This window comes from Falco punctatus (assembly GCF_963210335.1).
Source record: "Falco punctatus genome assembly, chromosome: 8".
NCBI classification, from domain to species: Eukaryota; Metazoa; Chordata; class Aves; order Falconiformes; family Falconidae; genus Falco; species Falco punctatus.
Genome location: NC_137588.1, coordinates 51,566,195 through 51,583,471, shown reverse-complemented (window position 1 = coordinate 51,583,471; position 17,277 = coordinate 51,566,195). Strand labels below are relative to the sequence as shown.

At 37.1% G+C, this 17,277-nt stretch overlaps 1 long non-coding RNA gene across 1 annotated transcript; it reads right to left on the bottom strand.

Moving 5' to 3' along the window:
* Positions 1 to 9,346: 9,346 nt before the first annotated feature.
* LOC308068519 lies at positions 9,347 to 16,727 on the bottom strand. The gene is made up of 2 exons (XR_013929985.1): positions 14,227 to 16,727; positions 9,347 to 14,185 (listed from the first exon to the last, which is right to left on the bottom strand). It is a non-coding gene; the product is annotated as an uncharacterized lncRNA (long non-coding RNA).
* Between the last annotated feature and the right edge of the window lie 550 nt (positions 16,728 to 17,277).

Here is a 17,277-nt window from a genome sequence, read left to right as displayed (position 1 = left end):
AAACACACATATTGCCTGCCTCCCTCAAAAAAAACCCCTATAAAATACATTAACAGCATTCACGTAAGAGTAAAAATTCCCATTTGTGTGGTTTCAGTGATTTCAAAGAAGCTAAGCTCAATCACTCACTCAAGCCTCTGCTCCACTGCTGTATATCAAATGAGAGGACTGGTATAAGAAAAGAAAAAAACAGCATCAGTTAGGCTGAATATGGCTGTTCTCAACACCACATTTACAATTAATACTTTCTTTAAAGTTTCTACAACATAGATAATTACAGAAATACAATTTTTCTATTACTATAAGGAAGAATCTTGGGAAACAAAGCAAAGACCCTGCTGTGGGCAGAGAAAGTCTGTGCTGCTCTTTACCCCTTGATGCAAAGGCTGGTATTGAAAAATGAAAACAGTAGCCTGGGGGCTGGGAACGTCATCTGTCTTCATTAACCACCATCTCCAGTGCTATGGACTCAGAGATCGCCTGAGGGGAAACAAAGTGCCACAGAAAAATCTTTTTCAAATAAATCACATTTTTAAAGAAACAAGTCAAGCACTCAAACAAATGGCAGCCAGCTGCTAGTGTTAAAAAAAGAAATCCAGCCTTTACTTTATATGTGTACTTTTCAAAGCTTTTCAGCTTGTAATGGGAAATTATTGCCATTTGGAAGGAAAAAGCAACCAGCAATAACAACCCTATTTGGCACCATCATACATTATATCCCAAATCTGGTCTTCTGGGGACAGGTATATGGTTTACTATTCTCATTCTAGACCAGTCAAAAAATTCTAGATGCACTCACAGGTGGGTGTGATAAAAGGATTTTAGTACTGCACAGTTCGGTGGCTTTCTATTGATCTGTGTCCTAGTGAATTTAAATGACGGTCTTAGTTTAGCAAATGATTCCTTTTAAAATTCGTATTTTAATTGTAGGAAAGCTAAATAAACGAATGCTGCTAGGTGACTTCACAGAGTGCAATGGAACTCCCATAACCTTCAAGTTTTGACTTGACATAAAATGTGAGAGGGCCTTACTGAGAGATTTTTGCCTCAAGCGCATAATTTGTTTAGAAACGCAGATTTTTCTCCAGAACTTCCATTGATTCCATCAGTATTGATTACTGATTTGAGAAAAGCCCAGAACCTGTAAGATATGGAGAATCACCTTGTCTTCCAAGTTATTAATCTCTGGAGAACCCATCTACCTTATTAAAATGTTATCCCTGATTTGCATCTTAGGTTTATGCAGTTACATTGTCCACATGGAATCACAGAATAATTGAGGTTGGAAAAAGACCTTGAAGTTCATCAAGTCCATCTGTGAACCCAGGACTGCCAAGTCCATCACTAAACCATATCTCCAAGTACCACATCTACGTGTTTTTAATGTGTGATTCCACCACCTCCCTGGGCAGCTTGTTCCAGTGCTTGACCACTCTTTCAGTGAAGAAATTACTTATAATACACAATCTAAGCCTCCCCTGGTGCAGCTGGAGGCTGTTTCCTCTTTTCCTGTTGCTTGTTATCATGTCCTCTCATTTGTTATCATATAAGATAATTCTGGTGGACTAGTCCCCTACTATTTGGATTTTTTTTATATGTATGTTTAATGTTTCTACCATGAGTATTTCCATCTAGCTTTTATTTTCAGAAGTAACTCATAGCTTTCCTAACTTCTTTTCTTTCATTAAAAAAATTAGATAAATTGAGCTTTTTGTTGTAGAAAGAAAGCCCTTAAAAGTTCTAATAAAGTGTGGTGAACAAGATTTAATATAAGAATAACTACTGAAAAAAATGTTTCAGGAGGCACTTGGTTGTGCACCTATTTCCACAAAAAAATAACACCCTTGTTTAACTTCAGAATTTTTTTCCTTTGTTTGCTAAATCCCCTTTTCTAGCTGACATACATCTTGGTACCGTGACTATATTTCTGCCAGCTCACTATTAGCTGTCCAACCCCATTTACCTGCCAATCAAATCCCAAATGCTTCCACCTACTCAAGACGCTGAATGTATCTTTAGTATTCCTTTAGATCAGCGAACTGATCTTTCAGCTTCCAGTTTCAAGTGACTGTGCCATTTCATTCCTTTGAGGAAGTCACAGTGAGACCAGAAAGGTATCTGAGCTGGAGCTCCCCTGTTTGGAGAGGTGTTGTCATGTTGCTCATGATGAGAAATCATTCTTAGAACATGCTTTTTTCTGGCATCCACCAGAAACGTGACTTGTTTCTAACGTAAACACCTGTCATCTCCTGGAGTGAGAAAAGAGTAAGCTGTGCTCTGTGTGTGTGTGTGTGGGGGGGAAAGACTAATACTTATTTTGTGGGTTTTAGCTGATGTGAGAGTCACCTCCACGTGACTGTTTCAGTGCTCTGCACAGACACACCACCTGCTCCACGCCCAGCGTGCAGCTGTGCAGGGGTTGTCTACTGGCTCAAACACTGCTTGTTGCAGAATTGTCCCTCAGCATTTCCTAGTCTTCCAAAAAAGCTCCACCATACTATGACTGGGCTAGTAACTATCATGATCTTCAGACATTTAGTAAAGACACAGCACCTTTGCTGTAGTCCTCGTTTTTCAAAGTATTTGCAGCACCCAAACCCAGCAGTTTGTCTTGCTGAATGTGGCCTTGAATTTAATTTTTAAAATAAAACTGACTAACCTCCCTTAGCTTAATGAGATGGAAGCAGAATCTGACAAAAATACGTAATTTGGCAAGGAAAGGAAGTTTTTACTTTTGCCAAAGAACAGACAAGCTTCTAAAATACCAGGCTTTTTGGATCATATTCCCCAAAATTCCCAGATTACACCAGGAGCCTTTGCGTGGCACTCCAGAAGTAGCTATTACTATAGTTTGCCAAAGATTTTTCTGAGACATTTTTCTGTGTGTATACCTGGTTCTTTTGTAAGACTGTTGTTCCTAAAAGAAGCTGGTCTGAGAAGGGTAAATTAATATAATTTGACCATAACTGTATTGATTTTACAAACAGAAGTATCTGCTAAATCATGTGTGAACTGCTAACTGGCATCAGCATGAGAAACAGGTTTGTTCTGGCCAGTGGCATCGTGTAGAGCCATTCAGAATGTCCAAGAACAGGGTCGAGATACAAGTGAGTATGACTTATTTCAAAATGACAACAGTTCATATTTTAATCTCAGATTCAGTTGTACTTAATGTAAAATCTTGCTTTGCAATTTATAGTTTATCTCCCTACTGAGATATTTTTAAAAAATTATGCCCAACATCTAAAACAATAAAACAGGATTTTGTATGAACTAGCCCCAAGCTTTGTGCATGGCCCTGAGGAACCTACGTCTTGCATAACTTCGGCTGTACTTTTTCTTCCATCACAAATTCCTGCTGCATTTATGAAAAACTGGCAGTATCACGACCTCTGTTCCCAGCCAAGTTTTAAGATAGGTGCGGGACTGGCTTTAAGTTCTTTAACTCCCTAATGCTCATTTGAGCTCTCCAGACTTAAAAAAAAAAGTCTCGGCAAGCAAAAAAAAAAAGCCCAGTGTGCCACAGAAATAATAGCGCAGATGTGCAGCCTGTCTTTAGAGGGTTATAATTTCCCTGGGATCCAAAAGCAGACAGAACTTGCTTTAACCAAGAAAGCCACCAACTTAGCAGTCTGAGTGTGAGTCTGTAGAAGACACACTTAAAATATATAATGGATGAGTGTATGCAAAGTTATGTCTTATAAATATATTATGTCTCACTCCAAGTTCCCAGAAGTTTCATTCAGTACTGTGATACAACTCAGTTTTGAAGCCTACACACCTTTTTGGTCTCTCAAAGTTCCTCACTGCAAAAGATAAACTCTAGGGACTCCCACTCAGCTCTGTCCAAACCAAGTCTTGGCACAGACACCATCATTAAAACATGGCAATCCTGTAAAATTCAACATTGATAAGAAACTGTGCTGTAGAATAACCAAGATATGCCTGGAAATGTAAAGACAAGGGATGCTCATGAAAGCATGCCACAAACATTTGGAGAATAAATCAACTCCTAAAAACTAAGGCAAACTAGAATAACATTGTGCTACTTGCTAGACCAACACAGTTAAAGGAGTTCCAACTTTAAACTCTCTAAATAAGTGGAAGCAAAGGGCAGAGCGTGAATGGTTGAACACAGAAGTGAGAGAGACAGACAGGTCTTTGTAGATCAAGTGACAAGTGAGAATTCAGTGCATGGTGTCTTTATGCCCACTCACTGCTCTCTCAAATGAGGTTGCCTTTTACACTATGGACAAAAAACCCAGGAAGTCTGACAGGTTGGCTTAAGCAACAAGTGCAGCAGCTTTCCAACTATGCTTTCAGTTCTATATTTCTGGCACTATCAGCTATGGACAGAAACAAAAATATTCTTCTGACAGTTATGTCAAAGTTTTCTGTCCTGTACGTCTCACATTTAAACACTTTGGATGAAGTGGGGCTCCTTTAAAGGAGAGCAGGGAGTGTGCGGGAGTCATCTGCAAAAGTGATAAAAATAGAACAAAAATGACATGAAATGAGAGTGCACATCTAATCACAACAGGAGTACATGGTAAACTGCAGATCTGGAGTCTCTGAAAAGTTCACTGCTTTTGTCAAGTTAACAGCATAATCTTTTTCAGTAAAAGTGTTTCTACAGATATGAAAATTTCAATTTCATTAATCAGCTTATGCTTTTTGGAGAATCAGATAATTTGATCTTTGTTCATATGTCTAAAATATAGCATATTGCACTGCCCTTTATGAGCCAAGCCCACCTCATCTTATCCTTGCAGATATTTCTACTGAATTAAATGATGAAGAAGAGAAGTTTGATAGAAGTCACACTGCACAAAATACTGTTTTGGCAAAAGGTTTTGTCCAAAATACTAAGAATCAAAACTCTGTAGCTTTATTTTTACCATGTCAAAAACTGAAACAATGGCCAATCTGATTCAGACCACTATTTATAAAATGATACAGCAGTGACATTTAGACCTTAAATGTTGTTTATTGTCACGCAGGAAGTGATTATACAGCAAATACCTTGTCTTGACACTGCTTGTGGGAATTGGAAGATTTTGCTGGACTTAGCTCCTTTCCAGTTGAATTCTGTTCTTTATAGAACAGAACAGCCTAAAGCCGGTCTCTGCAGTCAGGATGCTGGTTGAGGAAAGACACCATTACCTACAGGGTATGCTGGTAAAGATAATATTTTATTTATAGAACGTTAACTGTTGTTGGAATGGTCCTCAACAGCCATGCTTTTTCTTGTGATTGTGCAGCTCTAAATGCAAAGCCTGGAGTGACATCTGTGGAAAATAAAACAAGTTTTCTCCAAACTATGCAGCAAGGCTGTAAGAATCAGTTATACAAGTGCTTTGGAAATGAGGAGAAATAATTGATGCTTGGCAAAGAGGAAGGTGACAAAGGGAGAAAAAAAAGACAGATTATCAAGTCAAAAGGGCAAACCAGGAAAAGGTCCTTTGCCCAGCTGGAGAATGGAATAGCACAAAGGAAAGAATTATTACAAAAATGCTCCTTACTTCACATGCTGCTCAGTAGAAGACACAAACATTGTTATAGGATGAACTGGGAAGTGAGAAGTACATGGTAGTTAAGTATTGACAGAAGTTTGTAATTAGTAGGTCCCACTCTATGATTAGTTTTGAAATGAAAGTAAGTCATCTATTGCTTTGCATTAGAAGAGATTTAAGTGACCCATTTCAGTACTAGAATTGGACAAGTTAATTGTAGCAAATATTAGTTTAATTCGTTCTTGTAAATTAATTTAATAGATGAATTAATTGAACTTATATCTAAGCTATACAAATTTGCTCATTTTAAATTATTTAGCAAATGGTTTATGTACTATAATTACACTGAATAAAAGGTAAATGCTTAAGTTCATCTAGACACCTTTGACATATTGACTCTATAAACAGAATGGCACAAATGTATTCTAATTCTGTTGGAAGTGGCCTTTTCCTATAATGCCTAGAGAGGAAGCTTACGTGCCTTTCAAACCAAGATGATTAAATAAATGGATTCTACTTAAGTCACTCCCTCCATGAACAGATGTTGAAGACTAGAGAGCTTTTCTCTTTGGGAGATCTAGCAAGTTCTAAGGCCTGAAACTTGGTATGAGCAAACATTAACGAAATGCATATCAGTTGTACCACACCCTTGTTGAATGCTAGAAAAATTATACTTCATGACTATCCCTTACGGCATTTCTTACTCAAATTGTAAAAAATATTATCATCACTACTCCTCAAGTACACTGTTATGGCTGCTGAAAAACCACATGCTGGTGGAACGGCATAATATGCCTGTTCCTGATTTAGTACTTTATCACCTTGTCCTCCAATTTATTTACCTAAATATTAGACCATTAGAGATCCAACCAGACCCTCATACACTGCTGTAGCTCAGTCAGTTCTCCAGATTTCAAAGAAAAATGAAAATAGAATTGGGCCTACTGTGTCTTAGCTGAAAATCACCAACTGTCTTCAAACCCCGACGTTAGCAACATATGCCATTTTTTTTATCACAGCTATCCTCCTGGAATATTCAAGAGCCAAACATATGTACATATTTTGACCAGGGAGTTGAAAAAAAAACATGAAAAAAATTAGCAAAGAGATCTGCCTTGTGTTAAATCTGCTTTGTCTTGCACAGCTCCCACTATGCAAATTAGTGATTATCTAATTAATTATATACATCACAGGATTCCAAGAAGGGGTGGAGTATCTCAATATAAAGTCATAGACGCTTCTTTTGACAGTCTTCAGCCCAGAGACATCAGGTATGAGCAGCTTTGTGATTATGTCCATCTGCTAAAATAACCCCTCCGAGATTATCACGGCTGGATGGGAAGCAGCAGTCCCCAGGCAGCTCTTATTTACACCTGGGATGGAAGTGCCCAGCAGTAGCATTGTGATGGAAACCGCCTTCCCCATAACTGCTGTCTGATTCTTTGCCAAGTGTAGTTCCACCGATTCAAAGAGCCCCGAAAACTTACCATACTTCTTTTGTACAACATATGAAAGTCTTTAGTCGCAGCTTGTAGAAACCACTTAGTGATAACTCATTAGATCACCTAACTATTTATTTTAACACACTGTGTTTATTTCAAATTTGTTTCAAGGTGACTTTGCTCTATATTAAAAAGAAAGAAAACAACAACAAGAAAAAGAATAAAAGCCTAACAGTCTCTCCCTATCAACCTGCTACAGGCTGCTGTCTCCAGCCAGCCCATTCTTTTATTGGCAACAGCTCGAATTAAAACACGTTCATCTGTTTGTTGAGAACATTTTGTCAGCTTAGATTAAGATTCTGTTTTGTCATCCTTACCCAGACCAGTGAGTAGAGGCATGCATTCAGCTGAAGAGGTGAAAAAGGACTGGGATCTACAGGACTGGAATCTATAAGACTTTATTATAAGCTAAATATTGAATTTAGCCTAGCCATCTTTTCACTGTGTAAATGCTCACTGCATACAGATTTGCCTTTGCAAAAAGCACAGCTTTGCACTAAAGTTGTTGCACGCTAACACAGTCAGAAAGAGGATGCATTCGTGATCAGCTTAATATGTCACTCAGGCTTTCCACAGAGACAGCCCCTCCAAGGAAATTTGCACCACCTTTTGCACACACGTGAAGAATATTAGAACACTTTTTTCCAGGTATCCAAGTATGGATTTCACACTCTAAAATAATTTAAAGAAGAAATTTCTAGTTTTCTCTGAAACATTCCAAAGTTTTAACAGATAAATAGTTATCGATACCCTTCAGTAACATGGTGAGACCATTCAAATTAGCAAACAGAGCAACAAAGGCAGGGAGGCTTCCTTTCGTACTTTTTTTTCTTCCCCTCTTTCTCTTCCTGTTAGCTCCATTAGGAGGAGCTCTTGCAGTATTTGGCCTAGATGGGATTATGAATTATCTAGTAACATTCAAACTAATCATTACCCTGTAGAGAAGGGCGTACTCGGCTTTAAAAGTCAGAGTGAACGCATTCAGAAAGTGTGACTTCAACCATACAGCTTTCATTAGTATTACTTGCAGACAATAAGTTTGACTAGTAAAAAGCAAAACCCCACATTAACAAATATTACTGCTAATACTTTTGTGTTTCAGGGCATATGCCGATCTTGAGACATTCCCACAACATAGCAGCCTTTAAGAAGCATCATATATATATATATATATATATATAATTTGCTGGGAACAAAGAAGAAAGTTGTTATGAAATATAGGCAGTCACTCATAAATCATACCCTTTGTGTTAGCACACTGAAAATATATCCTTACAAAAGAAGCGACATCCTGGCATTGCAACAAATACTATGGTATTGCATGGTGCAGTTTCTGGTGCGTTTGCTAACTCTATCTTATTCCTTGATGGCATTGAATTGGCAAAGTTCAATGGACAGCAATATAAAGGTGGTTCTGAGATGAAATGGAATTAATCCAACATTCTTACCAAACAGAGCACAGGAACATATGTGCAAAGAGCAATTCCTGCACGCACTAACTAGCACATGGGATCACTACACACCGGATGTAGTGATGAGACAACATTCAGTACCAGAACAAATTATTTCTGTACCACTGACTCCAGTAGACTTACTAAGTAATAAATAGTACTACCCAGCATACCTCCTTCTACTTATTTGACTAACACAAAACCTGACAGTTTTTGATGAAGGGAAAAAAATCCAAAATATTAAGCTTCTGAGCACCTACTGCAAGTTGCTTCAGGTGTATAAATCGAAGGACAAAAGCTGAAAGCCTAAGTTCCTTTAACAGTCAATTGACAGATATGTTAATGCCACTTTATAGCACTAAAGTACATGCTTTGACTCAAATGACCTAAGGAAGGACAGGAGAACCTCCTCTTGAGTCCAAACTACAAAGTTCCTGGATGCAGCAGAAGTTACTTAAATTTGATTTAATGTTTCTAAAATAATTGTTATATTTCACTTTTGGCAGTGGTTATATTTATCAATGTACTTATCTCCATGGTGGTTCTTTTTACATACAGTCCACTTGATAGTCATGCACCATTAGCTCTTTCAATAAAATAACATTTACTATACGTTCGGAGAAAAATAGGATACAGTGTACCATAAACCTGCCCAGCTGATGAAAACGTCCAACATGGTGACATTTCAGCTAGTGCTTGAGTTTTCAAAGTTTTTCCAGTTGAAGCAGCTTAAATTTAAAATTTGTCAGAATAAGGATCAATAGTAAGGAATAATAGTGTGAAAAAAACATTTTTCAGTGCTGGAAGCAGTTATATAAATTTAACTTCACAAGTTTTCTTTGTGGATTTTTTTTTTCATTGTTTTTTTGGGGGGGGGGGGTTTGGTTGGTTGGCTGGGTTTATTTAAAGTTGATACTGTATCCAAGTCTGCAGAAAATTCTTGAGGCAACAGATAGTTTAATTTCAGTTTCAGGATTAAGGTTCATCATAAATACTGAAACACAAACCTGAGCTACATTAACTAAGTGCTAAATAAGTGGGGAAAATTGCAGGTGAGGTTTTATGGTGTAGTTCAGTAGCCTGAACATGTGTGCTTTCTGTAATTATGTCAGATTCATTTGCAGAACTTAACTTTTTTTTTGTTGGTAATCCTAGAGGGAAAAAAAATTGTAACATTATTCTTACTCTTCCCTAATTGCAAAGGTATAAATTGATAAAGAAAGAATTGACAACTTATGAACGGACAAATACCTAACAGCTATATGATGTAGATGTAGTCTTCCTAGGCATTATTGGAGTGCACACTGTGCAATACCCCTTGGGACACAGAAACCCTTCTCAGTGTGCAATGCAGCAAGGTCTATTGCCTGTCATTCCTGCCAACAGCCCTTCCACACCACCTCAAATGATGCCTCACACTGTTCCTAGGAAATACCTATTGGCTAAGATAGAGAACTAAATTAGATCAAGTATCCTCTCAGAACTTGTCACCTTCTTCAGCTCCTGCCATCTGCTGCATTTTACTAAACCTCCACAGACTTCAAATTCCCATTATTTAATCCAAAAAAGAATGTGATGGAAGGCAAAAATTTGTGTTGACAACTTGTCCCAGTCTCAGATTATTTTGTTCTTTATTTTGATAGATATATAGGTACCTGGTAAATAAGTTGTGGGTTCTTTAATATATATACTTTTATAAAAAGATATTGTAAACACATTTCTTCACTTCTACAGACTAAAGTGAATGTGACATTTACAAGGAAATTCTAAAAACAAAGTCTGCAATACTGAAATACTAATTTCAAAAGGCAAGAATGTTCATATTTTATCTGAAATATTTATAAACAATCCCGCAGAATATATGAAGTTCTAAAACCAATAATACTAAATCCTTTTTAAAGGGCTTCAGTTATTAGGCTAGGAAGAACAAATAAAGAATTAGTTAAATTCTAGCCCTACCACTGAAATCATTTACTCTCGCTGGTTCATAGCAATTTTTTAATGAAATTTTAACATAAAAGCCTTTGTTGTCTAGTATCTATAAATAACAATGTTACTTTCAGATGCCCCATTCATTTTAAAAATTCCAAATACACTGACTAGATATAAATTATTCATGCAATTCAAGAATCTGAACATAGTTTCTTGCATGACAAGTTATGAAGAATGGGAATTGCCTAGGTGCTATTTTTCCTCCTTGAGTCCATACTATTCCTTTGAAAATCCAGGGTAATTTATACACTTGATAGTATTTTTCAGATCCATCATTTTCATTAATTAAATAAATGTTTCACAAAGACAAGCCTAATGAGAGACTGCATCTTTGAAGACAAGTTAAAAGAATAGCCCAGCCATTTCTGTAATCAGGGGTCTTCTCCAATTAGGTTTATATATAGTATATGTTGTGCCATTGTAAAATATCTAGTACTATGGAAGTAAAACATGCAATCATAGGAGAATTAGAATAATTATAATGTTTTATCAAAAAAGCTCCAGAATGAACAGGACAGCAATACATTACAGCTTCCTGACAATTAAAAGCTTTTGCCAGAGAATGATCAAGCACAGTATCTTAAGAACCTCTGCAGAGACTTAGAATAAAACAGTTTAGCACTTACAGGGAACAGAACAACTCACTAACTGTCTCAAAGAGCAAGGCTGGAGACGGTTACAGATGATCTTTTAAAACTTAGTTCAAAATAAGTTTAGATAATGATGCTTCATATTTCATACATTCCAAGCCTAAAATGCTTTAGGAAGAACAGCGGGATAATATTACCCTGGCAAGTTCATCAGTACTCACAGCATTTCAGCAAACAACCCTCGTGGTTCTTGTTAACCATTTTGTGAAATAACTTAAAGATATTTAACCATGACATTTTCCTCTACAGTAGTTTTCATACCTCAGAGGTGATTTGGTAAAATTTTAAAATGAACACTTGACAAATAAATCTGTCTCCAAGTTTGAAAATATTTGGAAAATCATGCAAATGGGAAAATAGGAGTTTAGACAGAGGCATGAGATCCCTGAAGTGCTCTGCCTGAAGAAGTAATTGTGCAAATAAGATCAAACCCAACAAAATACCAGGAAGGTGACAGTAGAAAGGAAGGTGCCAGTGTTTCGTATTCAAATCATGATACTTATTTCTGAAAGTTTCCCCTCGAGAGGCAACGCCAGCCGTACAACAGAGCATTTGCTTGTTCAAACATGTAGATTAGAGGCCGACATCAGGGTGTCAGCCTGACATGCGATGACTGATGTATTGGTTCTGACTGACAGGTTATGGAAAAGGCAACTGCAAAGTGAAAATAGAGACAAGTAGCTTATATTTGGTGAAACAGGGAAGCAAAAGCAGATCAAGAAAGGTACGAGGTGATGAAAGCTATTTGTGAAGCAAATGACTTTACACAATGATGTACTGGAGAACTCAACTAAGTGTTTTAGGCCAAAGAAAAAGTACAGCAACCAGATGCCAGGGAAGAGAGCAGAAAAGAGCCTTAATGACTGCCTCGATAAGAAAAACCTGTCTTACAGATCTTTGGTCATGATAATCAATGTGATAACCTGGACGTGAAGGCCTAGACACAAACTGAGCAAAAAAGTGATGCACAGGAGATCAGTGAAAGCTGTAATCCTTGAGAAGGGGAACAGCAAAAGGTAAAACATTTTTTTTTCTAAAGAGGAGATGGATTCATCTGTGAGGACAAGTCAGGAAAACATTATGATTGCACATTGAGCAGGTGGACTCATGCTACAGTGTCATTCTAGAGGTGGGGTGAAATGTTTGTGCTCTCAAATAAGAGCCTCCAGAAATATGGCATGAAGCTAGAAAAACAGCAGAAGTCTGGGGAAATATGAAAAAGATGCTAAGGAAATTAAGTGACAGCAGATTAAAAGTCATGAGAAGATGACAGTGAAAAAGAACACTATGATTTTTTTTTTACAAGGAAACATAGAAACAAAAGAAATATTTTGTTCTGTCACATTTCTATATTAATCTGCTGGGACACTTACTTGTGCTGACTATAAGAGAAGTTGCTTTCTAGCAACTGGCATTTTTTTTTTATATTCTTTTTAATTATTATTGAATGACACTAATTCCAAGCCAGATCTTCTATTTATGCAAAAATCTAATCAAAGAAGTTATTTTGTGATAGCAAACCTTTTATGCTGTTTTATAGTAAATAGCAATGTACAATGTATCATTAGTCCCTGTGCATATAATGGTATCATCAGAATTTGTTCTGGTAGATGTATATATGAGCTGCTTTCATCTATACAAGACGAGCAGAATTACTTATGATAAATACACAGAAACCATCAAACCAATTATTTCAAACCATTTCATTAATTCTGAACATTTATAAGAAATAACTGTCTGATCATTCTACTGAGTGTCTCTCTTCAAGTCTAAGAGAAAGGACATTGCCCAAGGGATATTAATTGCAAATGGAATGGCAAGGGCTTGCAGTGGTAGGCCAGGCTTCCAAAAAAAAAAAAAAAAACAAAAAAAAAAACCACCCAAACAAATCTGCTCACCCAAATGGATATTCACATATACTCATACTTTGTTATTTCACATTCCTGAAAAACAGCAAAACCATCCCAAAGTCCATCCCATATGACTACCTTCGCATTTGGGAAAAAGGTTTCCAGTGTGTTGTTAATGCTGTAGCCCCAAAATATCTCCAATAAAATCTCCTTCCTTAACTCAATGGGAGACTCTAGAAGGTCAAATTGATATTAGTGGAAAAAGATGATTAGTGAAATTAAATGAGAACTGGAGACCCGAGTTTCATGAATGTCTGTTTGCACACTTGCTCACTTGAAAAATAATTTGACATCTGAGAGTTCTTTTGCTATAAAAATCATGTTGGTAAATTCAATTGCCAGGTTAAGTTAAAAATAGAAGAGAAACCAGTAATACTCCAAGAAAAGTTTATGAACAATTGAGTCCCATTACAGCAAAATCTGAAAGGCTTAGATACAAATATCTAAAGCAATACAAATCTTGAAATCTCTTAGGAGTCCCATTTGTTAGAATAATAGAGCTAGCCTATTTGAATTATATTTCAAAATGCTGAACTCATTTTTGAAAACGATTGTAGACTTCTTCAGACACTGAGATGTTTTTGTAAAAAAACCCCAAACCCCCACAAAACTACTGTTCTAGCAAGGCATAATCCTTTATAAATCTAAAGGGGATGAGTGGGATCAGATCAGATTCAGTTGACTAGTTGCTTCTTCAACAGCTAATAAGTTCCCTAGATGCGAGTGATAGATCAGCATTAATTCTCTGACACTGGTTATATTACTTTGTATTTCCCCCATCTTATACTCGATCCTGATCATCACATGTAAAGGTTTAGATAGTGTGGTTCCATGATGCTGGCCAGCTCATACACATGCTAGGTTTAGAACAGAGTGATAAAAATACAGGTTGGTGTCTCAAAAGTCTTACTGCAGAGTCCAGTAACACCTAATGAATCCAGAAAAAGAAAGTCTAGTTACAGCACAACCACAGGCTGAAAGCAATCAAAAAGGAGAACAGGCACAACTCTACATATTTTGGAGACAATCATAATTAGAACACATATGGGATCCAAGTTTGCAATATTGTTTCCAAACCTACGTATAGAAATGATTTACACATTTCAAAAATTATTATCTATTCATTAAAAGATAAATTTTCTATTTTTTCCTGGGTTTCCCTCTCCCCTCAGATTCTGTTTTAAAAGGATGGGTAGTTTGTGCTGTACAGCAAATATTTTTTAGTTTTTTATTAAAGTTGAGATATCATGTACTTTTCAGAAATTTAAAAACAAAAGTTTGAATCTGAAATTTTTTAGAAATAAGCCAATTTAATTATGTGAATACATAAGAATGCCTAATTAATAAAATATCCCTTAAATGGTTTATAATTGGAGTATTCCTGTTCCTGTTGTTTCCAAATGTCATTCCAATAGATACATTATTAAATTTTGAAGTTTCTACCTTGCGCAGAGCACTTGACAAGCCACTTGGATACAGAGTGTCCTTCACATTGAATCTAATTATTGCAGCATTGCTGGGTAATGCTGCTGCTGCACAGCCTTGTAACAGTTTTAAAGATTTAAATATTCTTTTTCATGAGGCCTCAGAAAACCCTGGTAAGACGAATACTATCATGTCCACCTTAGAGATGACTAACTAAAGCAGCTGTTCACTGTTACATTAAAGCTAACCAATGAGTTGAAGTTGGAGCTGAATCTGAACTTGGTGATTTTCATCCCACACTTCCACTGCCAACTGCTCTTCCAGGAAATAATAACAGTAACACAGTCCAACATTTGCTGTAGTGCTGGTTCATACGTTTGAATACACTCACCTACATGTCCTTCAAGTATCCTGCTACTTAAGACCTTGTTGCAAAGAAAAGGTTAGACCTCTAAACATGTCTCAGTGAGCTATCTACTTTCAAATAAGTTATACTTGAAAGTGAGTACAAAAATAGGAATGGGAGCAGAAAGGGTGTTGATTTAAATGGAAGTTTCATTCATGGTGTTTACATCAAGAGTGACAACAAAATTACCAAGTGACTTCAACATTCATACATTTGGATAGCTAAAGGGTACTCAGTATAACAGGAACAGCACTTGTGCTAGACAGCTTGTATACAGACATTAGAGTTCAAGTGATTCCTAGATCAACAGCAGACCTGTCTTTTTCAGTAAATATATATTTTTTTTTAAATAGAGGAAAATGGATTTTTTTCTATATATTACATTTTACAGGAATCTGGAAAGATTGATAAAAGTAAAAATCATAGAATGGTTTGAGTTGGAAAGGACCTTAAAGATTATCTAGTTCTAACACCCCTTCCATGGGCAGGGACACCTTCCACCAGGGCAGGTTGCTCCCAGCCCCGTCCAGCCTGGCCCTGAGCATCCCAGGGATGGGGCACCCACAGCTGCTCTGGGAAGCTTGCTCCAGTGCCTCACCACCCTCACAGTGAAGAATTTCTTCCTAATACCTAATATAAATCTACTCCTTTAGTCTAAAACCATTCGTCCTTGTCCTATCACTACAGGCCCTTGTAAAAGATCAGTCCCCATCTTTTTCATAAGCCCCCTTCAGGCACTGGCAGGTCTGTAAGGTCTCCCTGGATCCTTCTCTTCTCCAGGCTGAACAACCCCAACTCTCTCAGCCTGTCTGCACAGGAGAGGTGCTCCGGTCCTCTGAGCATCCTCCTGGCCTCCTCTGGATTCACCCCAACAGATCTATGCCCTGTAAATCACCTGCAAAACTCAAGTAAAACTTCCCTTATTTTTGGTTAAATTGTGTTGCTAAATCCTTTAAGTAATATCACAAGTCTAATTTGTATTGGTTTGTATGTTATTTTTCCATTTCCCATGTCTTCAGCAAATATGTTTGGCCATTCTGTTTTCACACCACCAGATACAGAATTCTATAAGACTATTTTTATTTTTACTCATTCTTTGATTTACTATATTAATGCTAAAACTTGGCTATTTTTCTTTTTTAACTTTTATAATCATAAGTTGCAAGAAAGAATTATTTAGAAAGATTTACAGAGGGAGTTATTATCTATTGTCTCCCAATTGAATATTCCTTCTGAGCAAAGGACTTGGTACAAAAAAATAAATTAAGATTGAGAAACACTTACCCTATTCACTGATCAAAAAAAAAAAAAAAAAAAAAAAGCCCACATCATTTTATTGTCCAAGGTTACCTGTATTATTTAAAAACCATGCTTGGTGTAGTTGTCGAGGGCTTGGCAGCAGGGGTGCCCTCTGTGAGAGGGGGCCAGGTCTGCCCCATGCTGGATGCAGCCAACTCTGCCCAGCTCCAGTGGAGCCCCTCAGGACACCACTGGGCCCACCAGCGGAGCTCCAGGTGCCAGAGCAGTGACAGGTAGTAGTGGGTAATGTTTTGGTTTGGTGGGCTTTTTTTCCTTTCCTACTACCTAAATATATTTTAATTGACAATACATTAATTTTTCCCAAGTTGAGTGTGCTTTGCCTGCGGTAGGAACAGTCTATCTTTATTTTAACAAAAACTTCTCCATCATATTTCACTTTCTGACCAGTTGATGAGGGGGAGCAAGAGAGCAGTTGGGTGGACACATGGCCAAGGTCAATCTGCCACAGCAAGTCAGTCTTTCTACTACTTGACTGCACGTAAGGGCTTGGCTAGACACCCTGGCATGGCCACACGATGTGCAATTCAGTCATTGCAGCCTTTTTCTTTGGTGTTTTTGTGTTTTTTTTTTTGTTTTGTTTTTTTGTTTTTTTTTTTTTATTCTTGTCAGGGAGTATAAACTACCAGTCACGATAAGGAATGCTTTAAGTATTGCTGTAAGTTTAACAAATAATAAAGAGTAAGACTTTTTAAGAGGGCTAAGTAATTCCACTGGCTTGCTACAAATCAAAGGGGCAGCCTTTGTGTGGCCCACGTCTCAAGAGCAAGGAACACCAAGCCTTCACATATACTCTGAGCGCCTCCATACGAAATGGAGAACTCATGGTAGATTAGAGACAGTAGAGAACACTGGAAGAGATTAGACATATTTGAAAGATAGTATTTGGGGAAACTTTTCATGGATCTTCAGCAGATGAAACAAAGCTGGTTTAGCTTTCCTATCAGATTAGGCTTCACCATAAAAAAATACACAAGACATAAACCAATATAACAAGCACAGAATTACCTCTGAAAATATGTAATGAAGTTATTTCATTTTTAGAATGTGAGAATGCACTTATGACTTCCATTAATTTAATCAGTGCTTCCCACCCCCGTAATAGTAGCTT